Consider the following 24394-nt stretch of genomic DNA (forward strand, 5'->3'; position numbering starts at 1 on the left):
TGGCAATGAACCTGGCTTTTCTTCTTTCCAACTGGTGAGCCTATTGTTTTCAGAATTGGAAAAAAATCTTACTTTATCTTACTAAACTGGAAAATGTTTCTTCTCTGCTTTTAAATTTCTTTCCCATCTCTCCTATTAGACTAGACAAAAACACGAAGCTTTAAGCTTGATGCCTGGTCCACCCATAAACCTGTTGCTGTCTACTCGATTCTGACTCACAGTGACCCTATAGGACAGAGCAGAACTGCCCCATAGGGTTTCCAAGGAGTGGCTGGTGGATTCGAACTGTTGACCTTTTGGTTAGAAGCTGAGCTCTTAACCACTGCAGGGCTCTGCCTGGTTCTCAGCAGATGCTTTACGAATGCTAGATTCTCCCTGTCTTTCTGTACATTTTCTCTCCTCCACATCATGACGACACAGTGTTTCCCCACTGATTGATTAGAAGACGCTGTACTGATTTAGTAAGAGTATTTATTTAGACAGGGTTGGTATGTGTGGGAACAGATATTGATTGCAGTGAGTACCGGGATTTCAGCAATACTAGAGTTTGAAAACAAAAAGTGCATCTCAGAATTGAGACAATTAAGTAGCTTTTTTGAGTGGGCACAGGAACAGCACTGCTTAGAAAAAAGGGTATAGGGACTTAGTCTTTCTTCTGAAGCCCCTAGAACCTCTAACCTTTTGGGTTAGCTGCTGAGTGTTTTAACCATTTGCACCATCCAGGGACTCCTGCCTGGGACAACAGCTAACCTTTATTGCTTACTGTGTGACACTTCCTGTGCTATGCGCTTTATAGGATTGGGGCAGGATTTCTCAGCCCTGCTTGCATCGCTTGTAGGAAATGTAACAGACATGAACGTCCAGGCCCTACCCTAGATCAATTGAATCAGAATCTCTGGGTTGGGGCCTGGATGTTAGATGTATTTAAAACCTCCCCGGGTGATTCAAATGTGCAGTCAGTGCTGGGAATCATTGTATTAACTCATTTGGTTCTCAGACTACACTTGGTGGTAGGTACAAATATTATTCCCATTTTTCAGGTAAGTAAACTGAGGCCCAGGTAGGTAAGATGCCATGGTGGGGACTCGAACTCCGGACATCTGGCTCCCTGGCTCGTGCTGACCACTACTCTCAGCGTCTGGAAGAGATACTGTGTTAATATTGTGACGGTAAAGACAGTACAGACCTGGAGAGGTTAAGGGACTAGCCTGAGGTCACCCAGTAAGGTGTTGGCAAAATGGAGACTAGAACTCAGGACTGTTAGCTCCTGTTCAGGCGAACGGCTATTCCAATGACTACTCTGTTTTAATCAAATATAAGACACCATCGATTGTGAGATGCGTCTTACCTGAGGAGATGTTCACGTGTGGTGGGTATGGTATCCCATGAAGGATGTTCATGGATCATCCTTGTCCAATCTGGGCCTCTCTAGGATGGCTGGGAGGAGGGGATGGTGCTTGGGAGAGGAAGGCCCGTACTGGGGAGACAGGACCCCTCTTGGACACACAGCCGTTCCTGCTGCCTTTGTCAGGCTGAGAGACGATGGTGCTGGCAAGGTGCTTTCTCTCTCTCTTTTGCTTTGCTATTATTCACTTCCCTATTAGAGTTTTAAAAACCGTAACTATGTATTATTTTGGTAATGATGATAATTTTAAAAAGTCCCACCAACCTCAGAGAAGTTTTAGGAAGAAAAGTAACGTAGAGGTAAAGCCCTAATGCCAGGCTCATAGAAAATTCTAGATCATTATCAAGAAAGTCTAGATTGTCCTCACAGGTAAGGAAGGGGGACTGGCAAGCAATCAGCCAAGTGGTATAATCTCCTGCCCCTGCATGGGCCCTGCACGTCTCACCCCCTTGCCTTTCCTCAGGTCTGCCAGGCAGCGGCAGTCAGCATCCAGGGCTTGGGGGCCTCAGGGCCTTACGGAGTAGGGGGGTCTCCTCTCAGGTGGCCTCTGGATTTTCTATCTCCATACCTTTGTTGACTCAGTTTCCTTCATCTAGCATGTCTTTCCTGCATTTCCCCTTGTTGCAATCCATTCATTCATTCCTGCATGCAACAAGCATTTATTAAGCACTTAGAAGGTGCTATTGTTATAGTTGTCAGCTGCTGTCCTGTTGGTTTCAACTCACGGTGACCCGATGTGCAACAGAACAAAATGTCACCCGGTCCTGAGCCATCTTCACAATCGTTGGCGTGATTCCATACAGACATACCATGTTCTGTTCTGATCCATCAGGCTTTCATTGGTAATTTTTGGAAGTAGATTGCCAGGCCTTTCTTCCTGGTCTATCACCACTGAAACTCTGCTTCCAGCATCCTAGCAACACACAAGCCACCACAGTACAAAAGACTGACAGATGGGTGGTGGTAATATGCCATAGGGGCCAGATATTAGCGATTAGGCCCCAGGACGAAAATAATCATATGCCATGGTTCTTCCTTTAAGAAGCGTATGACCCAGAAGAGGAAAACATGTTTTAACCAGTAAGTGTGTTGAAGTGTACAAGTGCTTGGATAGCCGTGGAGAAGGAGTTATGTGGCCCACGAGAGGGGCAGGCTGAGTCCAGCTCAGCTCAGGCATCTTTCTCTTCCGGCTGTGAGCTCCCCATTGCTAGAAGGCAGTAGCTTTAGAAGCTGGGCCTGCTCCCCGTGCTTCCCTGGAGCCTCAGGCACGTTACTAGTTCAGTTCTAGGCTCACCCAAAGTCTCCCACACCCTGCATATCTGGTAGGTACTTATTGTTTGGTGGAAGGAATGGGAAATATGCCTCTTTGTGCCTCAGTTTCCTCACCTGCAAGGTAGGACAATACGACGTGTCCAGTATACCTCACGGAACTTGTAAAGGAATGAAATGAGAGAAACGTGACCTCTTGGTGAGGTGAAAAGCTCATGTGATACTTGTCAAGTAATTAATCCTATGAAGCAGGGAGTGAGCCAGAATTATCTACTATTTTACCGAAGGGTAAAACTGGCGCAGAGACATTTAGTGACTTGTCTAAGGTTGCACAGCAAACTGGGGGCAGTTAGAACTATTTCTCTGGACTTTGGCCTATAACCTCCTCTCCCCGCCTCCAAGAAGAAAACAAACAAACAAACAAAACCATGGACATCAGGTCTTCTTTGCAGTGATTCCCTCCTCTTCTCTAAACCCGGGGCCACTCAGGAAGCTTTGGCAATGGGGCTGGTACTCAGGCAGCCTTCTCCTGGCCTCTGATCTGATTGCTGAGGCTCCCCATGCCCCACACTCACCCCTGGGCTCTTTTTGAAATACGTAGAGGAGCGTCAGGAAGATGGGTTCTCCTCGGGGCCATGGATGTTTACTGGGTCAGGCTGACTGATTGCAAAATGGAGATTGGGAAAGGGCAGAGCTAGAGTGCTGGGCCTGGGGTCTCAGGGCTGCTAGTCTGACCCCATCAGACCCTCTAGCCACAGCCAGGTGTCAGCTGGTCCTCAGTGCCACCACCTCCTAGGACCGTGACCGTTTGAGTGCCCTGTTGGACCCACAGCCCAGGGGGTTGTGTGCCTTCAACGAGTTAATGCTCTAAGCACTTAGAGCGATGCTTTGCCCATAGTTAGTGCTCAACCCAAGTTGTCGCTGTTAGCTGCCATCCAGTCAGCCCCTGACTCGTGGGGACCCCATGCATAATAGGATGATATACTGCCTGGTCCTGTGCCATCCCTGTTATCAGTTGCAGATCAGAATGTTGTGATTTGTAGGGTTTTCATTGGCTGATTTTCAGAAGTAGATTGCCAGGCCTTTCTTCCTAGTCCATCTTAGTCTGGAAGCTCCGCTGAAACCTGTTCAGCATCATAGCAATATGCAAGCCTCCACTGACAGATGGGTGGTGGCTGCACATGAGGTGCATTGGCCAGGAATTGAACCCCGCTCTTCTGCATGGGAGGTGTGAATTCTACCCTTGAACCACCACTGCCAACCCATGTTAGCTACTGTTATTACTGAGATGTTGGTGCCTGGCACTACTGGGCACTGCTCCTTTAGAACATGACCTATCTCCGTCTGCTTCTGTTTCCCACGCTCCTTCCCTTGGTGACTGGTGACTCAGGAGTGTGGAACTGGCTCTCGGGATATCTATCCTGAGAGGGGCAGGAGGGGCTCTCAGGCCCTAAGATAGTTGTTGGTGACACTTGAGTACTTCCCTTTGGGGCTGAGAGTTCATTGGGCTGTTTGAAGGTGCTGGACTTGATACAAGGCACGTTTCAGCAGGTTAAAATGCGTTCCTGCATTCCAGGACCCGAGATGCTGAGCTGGCTGACTGCTGACATAGACAATGGGTGGAAGTGGGAGGTGGAAAGAGGAACCACTCAGAAGTTAAGAAGCCTGGACTCTCATATGGATCACACGACTTTGTGCCTTAGTTTTCCCGTATGTCAAATGGTGCCCACAATTCCTGACGAATCCCACTAAGGGGTCTTGGAAAGAATCAAATGAAATGATGAGCAGAAGCTGAGGTTTAACTCCAAGCTCTGCCATTTATTAGCTTTGTGGCCTTGAGCAAGTCCCTATGCCCTCTCTGAGCCTCAGTTTTCCCACCCGTATGATGGGAGATTGCGATACCAACTGCCCCAGATGGTGTGGGCTCTGTGCAGACTCTCATCATAGTAATGAATGTGAGCAGGTAGGTGGAAGGTGGTGGCTCAGTCCTGAAATGGGCGTCGGTGTGGACCCACTTGCCCTGCCACAAGCCCAGAAAATGGTGAGGCTTTGCACTGCCTTTTTTTAGATTTAAGAGCCAGTGGGTATGTGGGTTCACTTTGCACTGGGCCTAGAACCTTCCTGGGGCAACTGGCCTAGCACCAGAAACTCAGGCCAATGCTGCATGATAAACCCTATTGGGCAAGAGCATCAATTCTGGAGCTAGGCTGCCTGGGTTCAAATCCTGGTGCTGCCTCTTCTAGCTGTGTGGCCTTGAGCAAGTCAGTTACCTTCTCTGTACCTCATTTCCTTGTCTCTAAGATGGGGCTAAGGAGCCCTGGTAGCTCAGTGGTTAAGCGCTCAGCTGCTACCCGAAAGGTTGACGATTTAAACCCACCCAGAGGCTCTGCAGGAGAAAGACCTGGGGATCTGCTCCTGTAAAGATTGCAGCCTAGAAAACCCTATGAGGCAGTTCTACTCTGTCACATAAGGTCACTATGAGTTGAAAATCGACTCGACAGCATCTGACATCAAGCTGGGGACAGCAGCAGTAGCTACCTCATAGGGCTATTGTGAGGATTGGGATGATTTAATTCTTCAGAGTGCTCAGAGCAGCAAGGGCTATGCTGAGCTGGGAAATACAATAAAGGACACCATCTTGGGCCCTTCCTCAACACCCAGCTCCCTGCCTCTGGCCACTGTCAGGAGGTGTGACCAGGGACAAAGGAGGTCTTTCATCTCCATCACCCATGGATGAGTAGATGGAAGAAGGCAGGAAGGGAGAAATTGCCTGCTTACTTCAGGCCTTGCCTAAAGAGAATTGTGTCTATTTTCTGCACCTACCACTTTGGGGAATGTCTGTCTTCTGACAACAGGTAACCAGAAACCGTGGGGGCAGTGGTCCTTCAGTGGTAGAATTCTCACCGTCCATGTGGGAGACCTGGGTCTGAGTCCTAGCCAATGTATCTCATGCACAGCTGCCACCTGTCTCTTGGTGGAGGCTTGCATGTTGCTATGATGCTGAACAGGTTTCTGCAGAGCTTCCAGACTAAGATGGACTAGGAAGAAAGGCCTGGAGATCTACTTCTGAAAATCAGCCAATGCACATCCTGTGGGTCACAACCTTTGATCCGCAGCTGATCATGGGGATGGTGCAGGAACAGGGAGGGCTGTGTGTCGGGGGCCGACTTGATGGCAGTTAACAACTGTCAGAAGAACAGAGTTGTTCAAATTAGGTGCCTGTCCTGCAACCCCCCAACCTGGTTATAAACTGCTGACCAGCAGGTGCAGGCAGGGTAGAAGAGTTCCCAGGGACCCAGGCCCCCAGCCTCCCCCGGTGGCTGGCTTGGGGTAGAATGAGCACTGGACTCAGGGTCCAGAGATCTGGTTCTGGTTCCAGTCCTAGCACTGGTCCTGGAGCAAAGTTCTGAAAGCTCTCTGAGCTTCAGTCTGCCGTTTGGTGAATGAGGATTGTCACAAAGACACTGTGGAGATAATAGATGCAAGTGTGTGTTGTAAATAGCAAAGCTCGGTATGTTTGGAGCATCACTGTGAGATTACTGAACAGCCCCACCCATCATCTGGGGGGTGCCCAAACCTTCAGCCGGGGGATTGAGGCTCAGGAAATCTCACCTGCTGGAAGCTGGCAGGCATGGGACTGGCCACAGGCATCAGGGGGTGTAGCATCTCTTAGCAGTCTTGAGCTCTTGCTCTGCCTCTGCCCCGGTGTGGCTCTGGGCAGTTCACTTTGCTTCTTTGAGTCCCAGTTTCATCCTCCGTGAAATGACAGGAGAGTGGCAGGAAGCAACACAGTGTGACAAGGTGGAGACCAGCAAGGAAACTACATGAAATAATTTTGCAAAGCGTCACCAAAAAACCCAAACCCACTGCTGGCGAGTTGATTCTGACTCACGATGACCTCATGTGTTACAGAGTAAAACTGCTCCTAGGGTTTTCTTGGCTGTGATCGTTACGGAACCATGACCAGGCCTTTCCTATGAGGTGCTGCTGGGTGGATTTGAACTGCCAACCTTTAGGTTAGTGGTCGAGTGCAAGCTGATTGCACCACCTCTTTGCAAACCCATAAACCAAAAAAACCAAACCCGTTGCCATCGAGTTGATTCTGACTCTGTACTGCAAGCCGTAAAGGGCTAGGAAAACAGCACGGGCCAGGAGCTTTGGGCTGTAGTTCTGCCTCTGGAGCAAGCATGCTCTGTGACCCGGGGCAAGTCACTTTGCCTCTCTGAGCCTCAATTTCTTTTTTAAAAATTTTTTTTTTATTGTACTTTAGATGAAGGTTTACAGAACAAATAGTTTCTCATTTAACAGTCAGTACACATATCATTTTATGACATTGGTTAACAACCCCACGACATGACAACACTCCCCCTTCTCAACCTTGGGTTCCCTATCACCAGCTTTGCTGTCCCCTCCTGCCTTCTAGTCCTTGTCCCTGGACTGCTGTGCCTTATTAGTCCTGTTTTGTTTTATGAGGCTGTCCAATCCCCGGCTGAATGGTGAACTTCAGGAGTGACTTCACCACTGAGCTAAAAGGGTGTCCAGGGGCCATACTCTTGAGGTTTCTCCAGTCTGTCAGGCCAGTAAATCTGGTCTTTTTTTGTGAGTTAGAATTTTGTTCTACATCCTTTTCCAGCTCTGTCCAGGCCCCTCTATTGTGATCCAGATCAGAGCAGTCAGTGGTGGTAGCTGGGCACCATCTAACTGTACTGGGCTCAGTCTGGTGGAGGCTGTGGTAGCTGTGGTCCATTAGTCCTTTGGACTAATCTTTTCCTTGTATATTATTCTTTTCATTCTCCCTTGCTCCTGAAGGGTTGAGACCAGTAGAGTATCTAAGATGGCTGCTCACAGGCTTTTAAGACCCCAGATGGAGCCTCAATTTCTTCACCTGTAAACTGAGAGTCTTGGGTAGGATCAGTGATTCCCAAACCCTGGTGTACATTAGAGTCAACTGGGTGGAGGGGCCATATAAGGGACACCAAAGCCCCACACTGCCCCTGGCCAATTCAATCAGTATCTCTGGGCTAGGGGCCAAGCATCGGGATCCTTTCGAAGATACCCAGGGTTAGGAAGCTTTAATCCAGTTGATCCAGTAGGTCCCTTTCAGCTTGAGCATTATTTGATCTCTAGAAAGTTCATAGGATGCTGTGGTCACAGGTGCTCCCCACAAAGGGGCCACCATGCTCCCTGCCAAAGATTGAGAACACCTTCCCAGCCACAGAGTCCATACTTTCAACTCTGGCTGGGCACTGGAATTACCTGGGGAGCCACTGATGACTGGGTCCCAGCCTAGAGCAAGTGAATGAAACCTTTGGGGGTGGGGCTCAAGCATCCCTGAGTTCTAATGAGCAGCCGGAGTTGAAGAGGAAGACAGAACTGTGGTGATGAAAATACCAGGGGCTGCCAAAAGAATGAACACATCAGCCTTAGAATGTTCCTCAGAAGCGAGGATGATGAGACTTGGACCTGCTCTCTTTGGACTTTGACTCACTTTGGACACATTATCAGGAAAAAACAATCCCTAGAAAAGGACGTCGTGTTTGGTAAAGTAGAGATCAGTGAAAACGAGGGAAACCTCAATGAGACAGATTAACACAACAGCTGAAACAACGGACTCAAACATACCAATGTTCATGAAGATAGTGCAGGACCAGGCTCGTTTCATTCAGTTATGTATAGGTCGCCATGAGTTGGAGCTGTCTTGACAGCAACTAACAACAATGAACAACGAGAATTGAGAACCTCTGGCTTAGGAACACCCAGTGAGCCAGAGAAAAGAGACCTCCTCCCCGGCCCCTTCCCTTACCTGCTCAGAGCTCTCCTGGACTAGGGAAGTACATTATTGGCCTCCTCACCTTGTCAGTGTGCTCCGATGAAGCGAAATGGGCCGGTAGTTAAAAACATGGATTCTGAAGCCAGGAGGCCTGGATTTGAATTCCACATTCCCCCCTCCCCCCACCCATTGGTTGTGTGACTTGGGACAAATCATGTAACCTCTCTGAGCCTCAGTCTCCCTATTTGTAAAATGGGGTCATAATAGTGTTCATCTCACGAAGCTGTGAAGATGGAATGAGTTACTGAGTGGGAAGTCTACAGAACAAGACTGGGCACATAGTAAGTGTCAGCTACAGTTTGAGAGCAGGGACCGCGTCCTGTTCTCTTGGAGACCCCAGTGTGAGACTCTGGTAGCCCCAACAGCAATCTGTTAGAATGGACTGGAGAGAAGCCTATCTAGAAAGACGGGGCATGTGCCCCGTCTTTCTAGATATCCAGCCAGAATCTTCATTTCCATGAAGCTTGTTTGCTCATCCAGCAGTCCTTAACCCTGCCTGTGGATCAGAATCACCGAGAGAGCTTTTTAAAATGCAGATTACCAAGCCTGATCTAAGGTGCCCACTGCCTACCCCTGAGCACAGTTATTTTTCCGCAGGTCTTGGATGGGGTCCAGGAACTCAGGATCTGGAAGTGCTCCCCAAGTGACTTTAATATTCAACCAGGGCCAAGAAATACTTCACTCAACATATAACTTGATGCAATTCCACTGGTGTACCTTTGTATACACCTTCACAAGGCAGAGAAAAGTCCTTTGTCCATTTGGGAGTTTGAGTTTCTTTTTTTTTTAAGCTATACAAGTATAAGGCTCTTACACTAAGTTTTTTTTTTTTATTGTAGTAAATATATGGACAACCAAACATTTGCTGTTTCAACATTTTTTACACGTACAGTTCAGTGACATTAATTACATTTATCAGGTGGTGCAACCATCACCATTATCCTTCTCCAGATTTTTCCATCCCTCTTAACAGAAGCTCAGTGGCCCCTAAGTAATGACTGGGAGTCTGGATTTTTAATTCAGAAAATGTAACTCTACCCAATCATTTTCTAAGAGTGGGGTAAGCTTCCCATGGCACCACTTACACTCTTTCAGGTTGTGGTAGATGGAAGGATGTGTTTTGCAGCTTCTCATATCCTGAGGTGAAATCTGTCCCCCTACCCCTTGAATCTGGGCTGGCCCTGGAAGTTGTTTTGAGTCACTTTAGATCAATAGAACATGGCGGCAGTGACATGTGAGTTCTGGAGCCCAGGCCCCCAGAGGCTTTGTGGCTTTTACCTTTATCTCTTAGAGGGCCTCCCTGAGACCACCATGTAAGGCAGCCATTTAGCCGACTGGAAGGTGAGAGCCGCCTGGAGGAGAACGGATGTTCTCGGCCAACAGCCAGCACCGACTGTCAGACACATGAGCGAGACCATCTTGGACCTTCCACTCCAACTGACCATCCAGCCAATGTAGCCATAAGAGTGACCCCAGGCACACCAGCAGAGGAACTGTCTAGCCAATCAACAGAGCTGTAAGTAATAACACATGATTATTGTTTTGTTTTAAATATTTTTTTATGTATTTTTTTGGTCGTTATTGAAAATATACACAGCGGAACATAACACTAGTTCAACAATTTCTCAAATCGTTATTGTTTTCAGCCACTATGCTTTGGGCTGGTTTGTTGTGTAACAATAGGTGCCTGAAACAGGCCTTTCAACTCATGATGGGTATCAGCAGGAAAGGCAGGCCGAATGAGGGGGGGATCTGTGGAAAGGACCAGCACTAACCTTTTCAATCCTCCGGGGGGCTGAGCCTGTGTCCCAGGCTGCTTCTATGACCTGCCCTAACCTGACAAGCCGAACAGCCCAGAGGCCCACATGGTGCTACTGAAACCAAGGTGAGGCAGACTGCATCTAGCCTGGTGGCCTTTGGAAGGATTATCCCGAAGGTGACCCGAGGCTCCAACTGTCCTAACTTCTTCCATCTGCATTTGTGGCAACTGTGATCCTGTGGCCCCAGGGTCTTTGGAAAGCTTGGCACAATCATGAGTGAGTTAAATGCTATCTGATCATAAGCCAGAGGGCCTGCTTTAATTTTCAAAACTCTGCATGTCAGTAGCTCTAATGCAATGTCCAGCAATGTCTTGAGCAAGGGACCGGCAGGGGACATAGGATGCTGTTTACTCAAGATAGCTCCATCACGCAAAAGCAGCTTGCCTAACCGGGTTTGTAAGTGATTGTTACGAGACCACCGTTGCAACAGGGATTGCCCTGGGTGATGGTCCCAGGAAGGGGTTGGTCCCCCCAGGCCAAGTTTGAGGCCATCTCTGCTTTTCTGGAGCTCTGAGGACCCTGAGTCTCTGAGAAAAGTCATAGTTGGAACAGCCCATTCAGATGTGGAGTGGTCCTTTTAAGGATGGGTGCCCTGGGAAGGTGGCGTCAGACTATCGCCATATCAGAGGAGGCTGGAGGGGTAGCTGAGGACTCGTGGAGGGTGAGGAGAGTGTGGTCCCATTCATAGGCCAGGGCCTGAGCAAGAATGTGGTAGCTTGGGCTTTTGGAGAATGGGTATGTGGGGCTGGGAGGAAGTTAATCTTTCCCCAGCACTAAAACCATGGTGGTTGGGTGGCCACATACCCAACCTATTCTCAGGACTGGCCCTTCTGGGTGTTTTGCCTGAAGGTCAAGCTATTGAAATCCTCCATCCTTTTGCTTCCTCCCCCCTTGGCAGGTTCTGAATTATACCCACCACCACTACTATCACCTCATTGGAACAGCTCTTTATGGTTCAAAAGCACTTTCACGTGATCTCTTAATTAATCCTCACCCCAACCCCCAGAGACAGGTATTATTACACCCATTGTATAGCTGGGGAAATTGAGGCTCAGAGAGCTTAAGTATCTGACGGAAGATTTGAAGTCAGTGCTGTTCGATAGAAATGTAAAGTGAGCCACAAATGTGAGTCACATCCATAATTGAAAATTTTCTGGTGGCCACATTAAAAAAAAGTAAAAAGAAGTAGGTAAAATTAATTCTAGCAATCTAGTTTTTAACCCAATATACGCAAAACGTAAGCATTTCAACGTGTAATTGATATAAAAATTATTGAGATATTTTATACTCTTTTTTTCATGTTAAATCTTTGGAATCTGAGGTGTATCTTATAGGCACAGGGCATCTCAGTTTGGACCATCTACACTGAAAGTGCTGAATAGCCACATGCGGTGAGTGCCTATTGTATTGGGTAGTGCAGGTCCAGGTCTTCCAACTTCCTGAGCTCCTTCCCCATAGCTTCTTGCCCTTCCGTAATAAGGCATCTTACTTTCCCCATTTCTCACAGGAGGTTGCTTGGGCCAAGGGGTTTTCCAAGATCACCTCCATCTCTGGGTTTTCTGATTCCAGAAGAAGCCATATCCTTCTCAGGCTTCCCTTGGACTCTTGACACAAAGTGTCCAGGAAACATGGGGAAGGAACTCTGAAAACCTTTACGTGAGGAGTTTGTGTTTCTTTCCCCATGGACTGCAGGAGTGGACAGCAACTGACACACAGGTGCATGGGCACACACAGAAGCACAGACACGTGACACGAGCACACCTGGGCTCTAGACACAGATGCACGGACACAGACACACGACACATGACAAAGCACACCTGGACTCTAGACACAGACACACGACACATGACAAAGCACACCTGGACTCTAGACACAGGTGCATGGACACAGACACATGACACATGACAAAGCACACCTGGACTCCCGGACGCAGATTCACGGACACAGACACAGAGACACACAGCCCCTGAGGGGCCACTGAGGGAGAGAGGAGGTGGGTGCTTCTGTGTGTGTTACTTGTGTTCTTGCACACGCCGCCCAGAATCCCTGGGAGCCATGTGCCCTTAAGATCTAGATGAAATTGCCAGGACAACCCCAAACCTCAAACCGTCTCCTATATTTCTTTGTTTCTATATGTATTATATGCGCGTGCGTGTGTGTGTTCGTGTGTGTGCCTGAGCGTGTGAGGATGCGTGAATGTGAGTGTATGTGAATGTGTCAGGGTGTATGAGCATGTGTGGGTGTGTGTGCATGGGTGTGCATTGGTGTGTGAGTGTGTGTGTGCGTGTGTGAGGATGCATGAATGTGAGTGTATGGGAGAGCGTGTGAGTATATGAGTGTGCATGAGCGTGGGTGTGTGTGTGTGCGCATGTAGGTCACTCATCTGCATGTGAATACTGGACATTTCTTCCCATGGGTGTGGTTAAGCAAACTTTGACAGTCACAGCTCAAGAGGTTGCCTCATGAACCCTGCCCAGCCGCTTCCATTATTGCCTCCTCAGCCACTTTGGATTCTGCCTCCATTTCCCCAGGTCTCAAATGCTGCCATCTTTCCTCAGAGCCAGTCATACATCCCCTTACTGTCTTGGTCCTCCAGTTCACACAGCCTCCATTTGTTTCGCCCATGAACGTACAAAGCTCTCCCAAGATTTTTGCTACTCCTGGGTGTGACCTCTGCCCTGCACTCTATTGTCCCTGGTGGAGTCATCATCCTTGCTTTAGTCTCTGTAGACCCCAAACCCCAAACTCTTAAAACTTTAGGAGACGTCCCTGAAGATTTTCTGGGGTCACAGAGAGGAGCTCCACCTTCTCCTTCCTCCTCTCATCACCACTCCTCCTCCCCGCTGCCTTTGCTCCCCATTCTTCTCCATTTACTCTGCAGAACATCTTTCTGCCGACGGATGTGCCATTCTGTCTTAGTTCTCTAGGGCTGCTACAAGAGAGATACCACAAGCAGAAGGCTTTATCAGACAGAAATTTCTTTTCTCATAATTTAGGAGGCTAGAAGTCTGAATTCAGGGCACCTGCTCTAGGGGAAAGATTTCTCTCTTTGTTGGCTGTGGAGGAAGGTCCTTGTCTCTTTTAGTTTCTGCTCCTGAGCAATCTTCATGTGACTTGGCATCTGTCTTCCCTTATCTCTGCTTCCTAGCTTGCTTGTTTAATGTCTTTTATATCTCGAAAGAGATTGACTCAAGATACATGCTACACTAACCCGGCCTTATTAACATAACAAAGTCAACCCATTCCCAAAAATGGGATTATAATGACAGGCATAGAAGTTAGGATTTACATACATATTTTTGGGGGACACAGTTCAATTTGTAACACTTCCCAAGCCTCCTCCCAGCTTCACCTTGTGTCCCAAATGCTTCTCAAGGTATTTATAATCCCCCCTTACTGCAAATCCTGAGAAATTATAGTTTTCTCCCTCACAGGAACCCTGGATGAGCTCTTAAATTATTGAAAATTTTGATGGTAGATCAACGGATTAAGATTATAACTGGGCAAAAAATTTTAACCTGGAGTCTCCAATTCACCAGCTATTTGCCTATCTTAGCTTTCAGGAGGGTGCAGGAAGAGAAGACCTTCCTGCCACCAGTTGCCTGTCCCATGTCACCATGCCTATATGCACCAGGTGCTCTTCTCAGTGTTTCATATATTCTCACTGAGTTCTTCAAATACTATTATGAGGTAGGTATTATTACTATTATGGGGCAGTGGTGCTTCAGTGGTAGACTTCTTGCCTTCCATGAAAGAGACCCAGGTTCGATTCCCGGCCAGTGCACCTCATGCACAGCTACCACCCAACCGTCAATGGAGGCTTGTGTGTTGCTGTGATGCTGAACAGGTTTCAGTGGAGCTTCCAGAATAAGACGGACTGGGAAGAAAGGCCTGGTGATCTACTTCCAAAAATCAGCCAATGAAAACCCTATGGAGCACAAGAACGTCCAAGCCTCAACCAATCACGGGGATGGCACAGGACTGGGCAGCGTTTTGTCCCACCGTGCATGGGGCGGCCGTGAGTCAGGGCTGATCTGACAGTAGCTAACAACACAGCTATTATTATCCCAATTTTACAGAAGACACGACTGAGACACAGGGAAGATAGGCACTTGGCCAAGATCATGCACTGTGACCGAGGCACTGGGATCTGCCCTGCTGTGTCCTGGCCTCCCTCCACCCTCTTCAAGCCTTCCTGGTGGGTCTGTGCCTGGCAGGGCCAGCTCTCCATTGGCAGGGCAGAGCTGGGGGTGGGGCGGTTCCCTCCCCAGGTAGCAACATTGCGCTGTAGAGGTTCAGAATCTGGATCTGGATCCAAAGTGGTGGTGGTGGGGGGGGAGTCTAGTGGTGAGACATTGTGCCACATCGTGGTCCGGCGGTGCTGGCACCAGCCTCCTCCCATCACACCCAAGGGCAGCACCCATCCTTGTCTATGCAGTGTGGACTGTTACTTAACCATGCTGGGCAGCTGCCTGAGAAAGAATGGTGCTGGGTCTGCATGTCTGGACTGTTCCTGGGATTCCCCTGCTCCTCATGTAAGGGAGTCTGACCTGGTCACTTCAAAGTCATTTGCAACTCAGATCAACTCAGCCCTGGATGGAGGGATGTTCCCTGAGTGTTTCTCTTGTACCCTGGAGGCATTGCCCAACGCGGTGTTTGTCAAATGATCAACATGGTCCAGTGTTTTGAAATGAAGTTCTTAAAGAGAAGGCCAAGGCTTTTGTTTTTTTGTTTTTCCCACTGAGCAGAATTTCTCTGCACCATGGGAAGAGTGCATGATCTCAGGTAGATAGAGTTCTGTCCTAACTGAGAAAGAGAAGTGACTACACTCTCAGTGGCCTTTGGAGGAAATCAGTTCTCTGCCCCAAGGTAATTGCGTGATGGTGGAAGCAGTTTACGAAGCCAGAGAGAAGAGTAGGGTAGGGGAAGAGGTTACTGGATCAAGAACCGTGGGGAGTTGTATCAGGGTAGTGGATGATAGAACTAGTGTTTCAACCTCCTGTGTAAAAGAGGGTTAGGTTTAGGGGTGTGTACATGTAATGGCCACCACCCATTGGTCAGTTTGTTGTTCTGGGCTGGCTTGCACTTTGCTACGATGCTGGAAGCTATGCCACGGGTATTTCAAATGCCAGCAGGGTCACCCATGGTGGACAGGTTTCAGTGGAACTTCCAGACTAGTACAGACTATGAAGAAAGTCCTGGCAATCTACTTCAGAAATCAACCAACAGAATACTCTCTGATATAGTGCTGGAAGATGAGCTCCCTAAGTTGGAAGGCACTCAAAATACACAGTGGCCACAACAATAGGCTCTAGCATACCAATGATCATGAAGATGACACAGGACGGGGCAACATTTCATTCTGTTGTACAGGGGATCGCCATGAGTCAGAGAAGACCTTACGGCAACTAACAAACAAAAACATGTAAGGGATGATGAGGTTAGGGTGGCTGTGAGGGGTTGGTATGGGGAGTGGGAGAGTGATTATATGGGTCAACAATATTAAGCTATGGTGCTAGGGTGGGGCTTGGTGTGTGTGTGTGTGTGTTTTGGTTGGGGTGTAGAATTAGGATTAGAATAATGTATTAAGAGTGCATTCAACAGTAAGTAATAGAAAAACCCAACCAATGGTAGTTTAAATAACCAGAGGATTATTTTTCTCACAAGACAAAAGGGTTGGAACTCAACAATGTCATCAAGATCCAGGCTTTTTAGATCGTTTTGCTCTATCATCTTGGTGTGTTGACTTTCATCCTTCTGGCTGCAAGATGGCTGCTGCCCTGCAAGCATTATATCTATATTCTAGGCAGGAGGAAGGGCCAAGAGATCACTCCAGCTGAGTCTGTTTGACTTTTTATTGGAAAAGTCATGAACTTTCCCAAAACCCACACCCCACCCTCTCCAGCTGACTTCTGCTTATATTTCACTGGTCAGAACTATGCCACATGGTGACCCTTAGCTGTAAGGGAGGTAGGGAAGCTGAGCCTTTAGTTTTCCAGCCTTCCTACTAGAGGAGGACATGATAGAAGGAGGCTGTGGTTGGGCCAAACTCCAGTGCTTCCCCAGTGGGAGATTGAGATGTGTGTGGAGGTAGGTTGCAGGGCAGAGGAGGCTGAAGTTTGGGTAAGTGCATAGTTAGGAAGGTGATCTGCCAGAAGGAAGATGGGCCTTTTTATTCAGCCCTCGTGCACTTGAGCCCTGCCAGCTGTGAAGTTGTGGGCAAATTACCTGCGCAGAGCTTTGAATTCCATGTCTGTATGTATCGTCCTTGTAGGACAGATGACTATTGTGGGTGAATGCTCAGCACAGGGCCTGGCACTCAGAAGGTGCAGAGCATACGGATTGTGGTTATTATTTATGTGAATGTGCTTGGGGAGTAGTAGGTGAAGCAGGGAGGGGAAGGACATTCTAATCTGTCCTCCTGGTCCCTATCTTGATCAGAAGTGTGATCTTATTTAAGCTTAAAGTCCTGGGTCCCTCTGTCTTTGGGTTTAAGACAGAGTCTACCAATTGTCCTTGCACTGATGCGGGCAGGGGAGAGGCTGTTGGCTCCCTCAGGGCAGCCAGCGCCCAGGGTGCCTGGCACGGGGAAGGCAACTGGAAGGGGTGGAGATGCGGGAGTAGGGAGCTGACTGACCCTTTCTTGAGATGGAGTGAGTCCTGGGTAGGGTGCCCAGTGTTTCATTTTGGTCTCATCGTTCCTTCCAACAGCTCTAGAAAGTGATACTGTCATCACCCCCATTTTACAGATTAGGAAGCTGAGGCTCTGAGGGGGAGGTGAATTGCTCAGGATGCCTCAGTTCCTGGGATGTATGTGGTGCCAGGGAGGGCAGAGGAGAGCGCAGAGGATGCCAGGGGTGGAGAATCAGCTAGGGCTGGGCTGTCTGGCTGAACTGGGCTTGGGAGACCGTGAGGGTGACAAGGAGGGCTTCCTGGCTTCACAGCAGGGGGCCATTGAAAGACCAAGGGGACAGAGGCGACCTTTCTTCGCCTTCCACCAAAGGACATCGTGGTGATTAAAACTTCGTGACTCATTTTTAACTGACCCCTGGCTTTTCCACCTGGAAAGCTCTGGAACCTGAGACGCAGAGGGGCCTGCTCAGACTCTGTCCTCTGAGGCCTCCCAGGGCTGGTCTCTTTGGGGGTGTTGTCCCTGAACCTTTGCACATCACTCTAGTCCTCAGGGTGGCCTTGACCTCTCCCCACTGGCCTGCTTTAAAATGTGGCCCAACTCTTGCCTCCTGCAGGAAGCCTTCTCTGGTTGCCCCACCTCACCACATGCCTGTTACCCGTTGACATTTAGAGGACACTTAGGTCCTGCAGGTGGGCTCCCTTGATAGGATGTGAAAGTACAGATGCTCAGGTCTGACGAATGAAGTGGATTATTCTTCACTTGGTCAAAAGATCCAGGGCTAGCTTTTGCTAAATATCAACCATGCATTAGAAAATGATTTGATGCACAGGAATTAGATTCCTGCCAGGACCACTATTGCAACTTAGGGTGAAGGGCACTTGTGTTTATTTCCAATTATTTACACTGTTTATGAAAACAGGTTGTATTTGTCCCTCCCCGCCCACCCCCCTCACCCCCCGATGGGAAAACAGTGTAAAAATAACATGAAATATTTCTCTTTTTGGAGAAAAGAGAAAAAAGTGTCCACCCATAAGCTCTCATATTCTTGAACATTCCAGTCACATGCACATCTACTTAACTCCCTGTGACCATGCAACTTTTACTTGGGTGCAGGGCTGTGAGCTTCCTGGAAGGAAGCAGGGACCAGGGTCTCTCACCCTACAGTGAGCACAGCGCCAGCCAGTGGCAGACACTGGATACAGAGAGTTGTTATTATTACTATTTTTGTTGTTATTATTACTATTACTACTAGTTTGCTTGAGTTAATGGGACCAGCACCTTTATTCATTTGGCATATGTTTAGCCTGGCACCCTACACACACACCCACACACGCACACAAACACGTACACACACCCCAACCCATTAGATCCTCATAGCAACCTTGCAAGATGAGTATTATTCCCCCATTTCATGGAAGAGGAAAACAAGTTAAGTTAAATTAATTGAATGAAATTAAATGACCTGCCTATAGTAACAGAATCATAAAAAGCAGCAGGGCTGAGATTTGAGCCCAGTACCTCTAAGGATGAAACCCACGTTCTTTCCATTACACGAGGGTTTCTCAAGCTTGGCACTATTCGTGTCCTGGAGAAGATAGTTCTTTACTGTGGGGAGCTGTCCTGTGCATCGTAGGATGGTTAGCAGCATCCCAGGCCTTCACCTCCTAGATGCCAGAAGCAATTCTCCACTTGTGACAACCCAAAATGTTTCCAGACATCACCAAATGTCCCCTGGGGGAACCACAGTTGTAGGCCCAAGAACAGCAGGTGTGTTGACTGTTCCTTTGGGCTCCTTTCCACAGTAGGTGCGAATCCACGTGCTTGCTTGGCCAGGCCCCGCACTCTGGGATCCTTCCAGCAGGCCGCAGGTCACAGGTGTGCAGCTTCTTCTGAGGTGGGCCAAGCTGCGTAAGAGGGGCTGAAGCGAGGATTCATGTCAGTCGCCACAGCCCTCCCTGCCTGGCTCAGGCCAGCAGTGGCCGCAGTTACCTATCTCCTGGTGCCCTCACGGAGAGTTTGGGACTTGCCCATCCCTGCCCTCCCCAGCTGTGTTTGGTGGGCTCACTCCTATGGCGTAAGGCCCTGACTGCTGTTGGCCTACACAGCCACGTTGTGCAGATTCGGAAAGTGTACCCCTTTCAGGGCTGACCCAGGCCTGCTCCAGGACACAAGGCCTGGTGAGCAGAACACGGACTGGTTTCCTGCCTCTATTCACCCCCTCAACTGGATGTTCTTGCAGAGTCCACAACCTGCCCAACCATTCATAACAGCCCCCATTTAGAAAGTTTTACAGACTCTCCTTCTCTCCCTCATCCCGTGGCAAGGAAGAGCCTGGATGATCAAAACCCACAGATAAAGCCCACATCTACTTTTAGATCTAAGACTCAACTTCCTTTTCCTCACTCAGCTTTGCCCGGAACTTGCTCGTTTATTCATTCAACAAACACATTGTGCATCTACTTTGGGCAAGCACATTTTTAGGAGCTTAGGTTTGGTGCTTGTGCAGGTGGGGCGGTATGAGGTAGTGGGTGCAGTGATCTCAAAGTCTGGGTCAGGGACCCTTGCAGGGGTCTGTGAGGTCATAGGCAAAAGAAAACTTTATATATTTTAACCCAAACAGCACTTACTGAATGCAGAAGCAGATACGAAAATCCAGCTGTCTTCTATTAAGCCAGACAGTACAGGAACTCTTGTGGCACAGTGGTTAAAGCGCTTGCTTGTTAAAGGCCGATGGTTCGAACCACCAGCCGCTCCTTGGGAGAAAGATGTGAAACGATCTGCTTCCATAAAGATTAGAGCCGTGGAAACCCTGTGGGGCTGTTCTGCTCTGTCCTATAGGGTTGCTCTGAGTTGGAATCGAGTTGACGGCAGTGGGTTTGGTCTGGTTTTTGTTTTACAGAGACTTGCAAAATGTGAAACAATTCCACCTTTCTCATTATTTTTATTTTGTTGTTCTTTTGGAAAATAGAGTTGTTTTTCAAGAAAATCTATTATTTATGATAATGGGTTTTATGCAATGGAGCTTTATTATTATTTTAAATTAATATTTAGAAATTTCTGAATTTTAGTTTCTAATGCAGTAAATATCAACAGGTATAACCCACATAAGGTCCCTGGGTGGCAAAATGGTTAAGTGCTTGGCTACTAACCAAAAGGTTGGCGGTTCGAACTCACCCTGAGGCTCCTTGGAAGAAAAGCCTGACAATCTGCTTCCAAAAGGTCATGGCCATTAAAACCCTACAGAGCAGTAGTACTGCTGGGAAACGTGAGGTTGCTGTGAGTTGGAATTAACTTGATGGCACCTGATAACCCACATATACCAGAGCTCTTTGGGGGCCTCGGTCATTTTTAAGAGTTTGAAGAGGTCCTGAGACCAGAAGTTTGCAAGCTTCTCGTGTGGTGGGAAGAGGAATGGGCTTGGAGGCCGCCTAGCTCATCTCTTCATTAGCTGGTTGTGAACCTTGGGCAAGTTCCTTAACTTTTCTGAGCCTCAGTTTTCTCATCTGTAAAATGGGAGCCTAGTGGGCCGTCTCGGGGGTTCGTTGTGAGAATTTCAGCTCATTTGTTGGTACCCGTCTTCTGTTGGTGGTGGTGCTGATTCTGGAGGAGGGTGGGGGGTGGCTTCAAGGGGTACTTGTTGAACGGAGCATGGACACGGGGGGTGGGGCTCTGAGCATGTTACCATCCTCCCCCGCAAGGTAAATATGTGAGGATTGGGAAAGTTGGTCAAAGGAAAGGAATTTAGTTTGTGAAATAGCTTCAAAGAGGAATTGGAAGCAATGTGTTTTGTCTTTGATTATTTTGATGGTGACAACTTTTTTTCTTTTCTTTTTATTGTGCTTTAAGTGAATGTTTACAATTCAAGTTAGTCTCTCATACAAAAATTTATACACACATTGTTATGTGACCCTAGTTGCTCTCCCTATAATGTGACAACACATTCCTCGTTTCCACCCTGGATTTCCTGAGTCCATTCAACCAGCTCCTGTCCCTTTTTACCTTCTCATCTCGCCTCTGGACAGGAGCTACCCATTTAGTCTCATGTATCTACTTGCGCTAAGAAGCACACTCTTCACAAGTATCATTTCAGGTCTTGTAGTCCAGTCTAAGCTTTTTCTGAAGAGTTGGCCTCGGAAGTGGTTTTAGTTTTGGGCTAACAGAGAGTCCAGGGGCCATGTCTTCCGGGGTCCATCCAGTCTCAGTCAAACCATTAAGTCTGGTCTTTTTACTAGAATTTGAGTTCTGCACCCCACTTTTCTCCTGCTCTGTCAGGGACTTTCTGTTGTGTTCCCTGTCAAGGCGCTCATTGGTGGTAGCCAGGCTCCATCTAGTTCTTCTGGTCTCAGGCTGATGGAGTCCCTGGTTTATGTGGCCCTTTTTGTCTCTTGGGCTAATATTTTCCTGTGTCTTTGGTGCCCCTCATTCTCCTTTGCTCCAGGTGGGTTGGGACCAATTGATGCATCTTAGATGGCCGCTCACTAGCTTTTAAGACCCCAGACACCACTCACCGAAGTGTGATGCAGAACATTTTCTTAATAAACTTTGTTCTGCCGATTGACCTAGATGTCCCCTGAAACCATGGTCCCTAGATCCCTGCCCCTGCTGCTCTGTCCCTCGAAGTGTTCGGTTGTATTCAGGAAACTTCTTAGCTTTTGGTTTAGTCCAACATCTCCTGTATTATGTGTTGTCCTTCCCTTAACCTAAGATAATTCTTGTCTACTATCTAGTTAGTGAATACCCCTCTCCTTCCCTCCCCACCCTCATAACCATCAAATAATGTTTTCTTCTGTGTTTAAACCTTTTCATGGGTTCTTATAATAGTGGTTTCGTACAATATTTGTCCTTTTGTGACTGACTAATTTCACTCAGCACTATGCCCTCCAGATTCATCCATGTTATGAAATGTTTCACGGATTCGTTGTTGTTCTTTATTATTGCATAGTATTCCACTGTGTGAGTATACCGTAAATTGTTTATCCATTTGTCTGTCGATTGGCTCTTAGGCTGTCTCCATCTTCCTGCTACTATGAACAGTACTGCAATGAACATGGGTGTGCATATATCTATTCGTGTGACGGCTCTTATTTCTCTAGGACACATTCCAAGGAGTGGGACCACTGGATCATATGGTACCTCCAAGTTTAGCTATCCAAGGAAGCGCAAATCAATTTCGAAAGTGGTGGTACCATTTTACATTCCCACCAACAATGCACGAGTGTTTCAGTCTCTCCACGCCCTCTCCAACATCTATCATTTTGTGTTTTTTGGATTAAAGGTAGCCTTGTTGGGGTGAGATGGTATCTCACTGTAGTTATGATTTGCATTTCTCCAATGGCTAATGATCATGCGCGTTTCCTCATGTGTCTGCTAGCCACCCAAATGTCTTCTCTGGTGAAGTGCCTGTTCACATCCTTTGCCCATTTCTCAATTGGGTCATTTGTCTTTTTATTGTTGAGGTTTTGCAGTATCTTGTAGGTTTTAGAGATTAGACCCTGATTGGACTTGTTGTAGTCAAAAGTCTTTTCCCAGTCTATAGGTTGTCTTTCCACTCCTTTGGTGAAGTCCTTTGATGAGCACAAGTATTTGATTTTTTAGGGGCTCCCAGTTATCCAGTTTCTCTTCTGGTGTTTGTGCATTGCTACCCATGGTTTGTTTTCTGTTTATGCCATGTATTAGGGTTCCCAGTGTTGTCCCTATTCTCTCTTCCATGATCCTCATTGTTTTAAATTTTATATTTAGGTCTTTGATCCACCTTGAGCTAGTTTCTGTGCATGGTGTGAAGAGTGGGTCCTGCCTCATTTTTTGGCAGATGGATACCAGTTATGCCAGCACCACTTGTCAAAGAGACTGTCCTGTCCCCACTCAGTGAACCCTGGGCCCTTGTCAAATATCAGCTGCTCACAGGTGGGTGAATTTACATCTGGATTCTCAATTCTGTTCCACTGGTGCATGTATCTGCTGTTGTACCAGTACCAGGCTGCCCCAACCACCGTGGCGGCATAATAGTTTCTTAAAATCAGGTAGAGTGAGGCCTCCCACTTTGTTCTTCTTCTTCAGCAATATTTCACTTATCCAGGGCCTCTTCCCCTTCCATATGAAGCTGACTTTTTTTTCTCCATCTCATCAAAAAATGCCGTATCCGCAGATTGCCCTGGGCAGAATTGACACCCTCGCAATGCCAAGTCTTCCCATCCACAAGCAAGGCATGTCCCTCCACCCATTTATGTCTCCTTTGGTTTCCCACAGCAGTGTCCTGTAGTTTTCTCTGTATAGGTCCTCCGTGTCCCTGGTCAGACCCTTCCCAAGCATTCCATCTTCCTGAGGGGCCATCGCAAATGGTATTTATTTGGTGACTTCCTCCTCAAAGTTCTCTTCATTGGCATAGAGGAATCCAACCGATTCCTGTATGTTTATCTTGTATCCTGATACTCTGCTGAAATCCTCTACCAGTTCCAGCAGTTCTCCAGTGGATTCTCTGGGGCTCTCCATGTATAAGATCATATCATCTGCAAAGAGAGATACCTCTACTACTTCCTTACCAATTTGGATGCCCTTCATCTCCCTCTCTAGCCCAGTTGCTCTGGCTAGGACCTCCAGCACAAAGTTGAACAAGAGTGGTGATAAAGGGCATCCCTCTCTGGCTCCTGCTCTCAAGGGAAATGCCCCCCAGACTCCCTCCATTCAGGATAATGTTGGCTGTTGGCTCTGCACAAATGCCCTTAATTATGTTGAGGAATCTCCCTTCCATTCCCATTTTGCTGAGAGCTTTTATCAAGAATGGGTGCTGGACTTCGTCAAATGTCACCCCCCAGCCGCATCAATTGATAAGATTGTGTGGTTCTTGTCTTTTGCCTTATTTATGTGATGGACTATATTGATCTTCTAATGTTGAACCATCACTACACACCTGGCATAAATTGCATGTGGTTGTGATGAATTATTTTTTTGATATGTTGTTGAATTCTATTGGCTAGAATCTTGCTGAGGATTTTTGCATCTATGTTCATGAGGGACACTGGTCTGCAATTTTCTTTTCCTGTGGTGTCCTTACCTGGTTTTGGCATCAGGGCTATGCTGGCTTCACAGAATGAGTTTAGGAGTATTCCATCCTTTTCTATACTCTGAAACACCTTTAGTAGTAGTGGTGTTAACTCTTCTCTGAAAGTTTGGCAGAACTCTCCGGTGAAACCATCAGGGCCAGGGCCTTTTTTTTGCTCAGAGTTCTTTAATTACTTTTCAATCTCCTCTCCTGTTATAGGTTTATTTAGTTGTTCTACCTCTGTTTGTGTTAGTTTAGGTAAGCGGTGTGTTTCTAAAAATTTGTCCTTTTCTTCTAGGTTTTCAAATTTGTTAGAATACAGTTTTTCATAATATTCTATTATGATTCTTTTAATTTCAGTTGGGTCTGTTGTGATATCACCCATCTCATTTCTTAT

Source organism: Trichechus manatus, unplaced genomic scaffold, assembly GCF_000243295.1.
Source record: "Trichechus manatus latirostris isolate Lorelei unplaced genomic scaffold, TriManLat1.0 scaffold00022, whole genome shotgun sequence".
NCBI lineage: Eukaryota > Metazoa > Chordata > Mammalia > Sirenia > Trichechidae > Trichechus > Trichechus manatus.